Source organism: Dendrobates tinctorius, unplaced genomic scaffold, assembly GCF_039654945.1.
Source record: "Dendrobates tinctorius isolate UK_male_01 unplaced genomic scaffold, ASM3965494v1 ptg000055l, whole genome shotgun sequence".
Classification (NCBI taxonomy): domain Eukaryota; kingdom Metazoa; phylum Chordata; class Amphibia; order Anura; family Dendrobatidae; genus Dendrobates; species Dendrobates tinctorius.
Window position 1 is genome coordinate 6,144,322 of NW_027361723.1, and position 2,795 is coordinate 6,147,116.

The following is a 2,795-nucleotide window of genomic DNA, read 5'->3' on the forward strand; positions in this document are numbered from 1 at the left end:
AAGAGGTAGAGCTGAATGTTATCAGCATAAAGGTGGTACTGGAATCCATGGGACTTTATGCATCATGTAGGATACTGAGACTGCTGTGCATACATCACATTGGAGCCACTGAGGACGCTGTATATACATCACATAGCATACGCTGTATCTGCTACATACAGTTGTGGCCAAAAGTATTGACACTCCTGAAATTTTGTCAGATAATACTCAGTTTCTTCCTGAAAATGATTGCAAACACAAATTCTTTGGCGTTATTATCTTCATTTAACTTGTCTTAAATGAAAAAACACAAAAAGAATTGTCCTAAAGCCAAATTGGATATAATTCCATACCAAACATAAAAAAGAGGGTGGACAAAAGAATTGGCACTGTTCGAAAAATCATGTGATGCTTCTCTAATTTGTGTAATTAACAGCACCTGTAACTTACCTGTGTCACCTAACAGGTGTTGGCAATAACTAAATCACACTTGCAGCCAGTTGACATGGATTAAAGTTGACTCAACCTCTGTCCTGTGTCCTTGTGTGTACCACATTGAGCATGGAGAAAAGAAAGAAGACCAAAGAACTGTCTGAGGACTTGAGAAACCAAATTTTGAGGAAGCATGAGCAATCTCAAGGCTACAAGTCCATCTCCAAAGACCTGAATGTTCCTGTGTCTACCGTGCACAAACAAAAAGCACAGAATGACAAATGTGCAAAAATACCTTGCAATAAGACATATAACAGTAGTCAGCAAGTGCTGATAAAAGGTAATAACAAACACAGGGTATTTAGTCTATACGTTTTTTTGCAAAAAAATGTATAACAAGCTGCCTCACCAACGTCAAGGTAACCCGTGTTGAAGCAGTCCCTATCTAATGTATTTAATACCTGAACATATGAACTGTATCTAAATGAGCAGGATTAAGACAGGTGCTTTCTGGTATGGGCACGTGATGCAAGACAGCTCCTTTGTGTCTACCGTGCGTAGTGTCATCAAGAAGTTTAAAGCCTATGGCACTGTGGCTAACCTCCCTAGATGTGGACGGAAAAGAAAAATTGACAAGAGATTTCAACGCAAGATTGTGCGGATGTTGGATAAAGAACCTCGACTAACATCCAAACAAGTTCAAGCTGCCCTGCAGTCCGAGGGTACAACAGTGTCAACCCGTACTATCCGTCGGCGTCTGAATGAAAAGGGACTGTATAGTAAGAGACCCAGGAAGAACCCACTTCTTACCCAGAGACATAAAAAAGCCAGGCTGGAGTTTGCCAAAACTTACCTGAAAAAGCCTAAAACGTTTTGGAAGAATGTTCTCTGGTCTGATGAGACAAAAGTAGAGCTTTTTGGGGAAAGGCATCAACATAGAGTTTACAGGAGGAAAAAAAGAGGCATTCAAAGAAAAAAACACAGTCCCTACAGTCAAACATGGCGGAGGTTCCCTGATGTTTTGGGGTTGCTTTGCTGCCTCTGGCACTGGACTGCTTGACCGTGTACATGGCATTATGAAGTCTGTAGACTACCAACAAATTTTGCAGCATAATGTAGGGCCCAGTGTGAGAAAGCTGGGTCTCCCTCAGAGGTCATGGGTCTTCCAGCAGGAGAATGACCCAAAACACACTTCAAAAAGCACTAGAAAATGGTTTGAGAGAAAGCACTGGAGACTTCTAAGGTGGCCAGCAATGAGTCCAGACCTGAATCCCATAGAACACCTGTGGAGAGATCTAAAAATGGCAGTTTGGAGAAGGCGCCCTTCAAATATCAGGGACCTGGAGCAGTTTGCCAAAGAAGAATGGTCTAAAATTCCAGCAGAGCATTGTAAGAAACTCATTGACGGTTACCGGAAGCGGTTGGTCGCAGTTATTTTGGCTAAAGGTTGTGCAACCAAGTATTAAGCTGAGGGTGCCAATACTTTTGTCCGGCCCATTTTTGGAGTTTTGTGTGAAATAATCAATGTTTTGCTTTTTGCTTCATTCTCTTTTGTGTTTTTTCATTTAAGACAAATTAAATGAAGATAATACCAAAGAATTTGTGTTTGCAATCATTTTCAGGAAGAAACTGAGTATTATCTGACAGAATTGCAGGGGTGTCAATACTTTTGGCCACAACTGTACATCCCACAGAAGACTGTAACATAAGTTGAAAACTCTACCCTCAAAGAATTTCCTGATGTTGGCCCAGCCAGTGTCAGGATGTAATCTAGAACTGTGCGTGCCTCGGCATTCAGTTGGGAACACTGTGTGCGCACACTGTTGAGAAGAATTAAAGGCCGGTCACTGTAGCCCCAGGAATTTGCCCACCCATGCTTTACACCGACATCGCACAGTACTCCAGACAATGTTACCTTCACACGGTGTCCGGACCATGTTGCCGTCGCACACGCCTGGTTCAGAGACGTAACTTGAATCTCATTGGCCCCAGGTGGCAGATGGGCTTATGAGCCCCTTCGGCACCAGTCTGGGGTCCCGTTGGAGGCTTATGGAGACGTATAGCGCACAGGTTCATCAAGGCAATAAGTTTTTTCCACTTGTCTTCGTTACCACATTTCTCAGCTATCAGGGAGGGGTCCCGTGACTGCGCTGTTATATTACCGGTTATTACAGGGTTTTACTATATAATATTTAGCAATTATTCCATAATTTCCTATAATCAGCGAGATATTGGTTATGTGTCACCAGTGGTGTTTCTACACTAATGAAGACGAGCAGACGTGCGACAATGTTATTATGTAATGTGGGTGGTGATGGGCGAGTGGCGGCTATAAAACACGGGGACCTCCGAGAAGCCAACACATGGCGAGGAACCCAGGCACG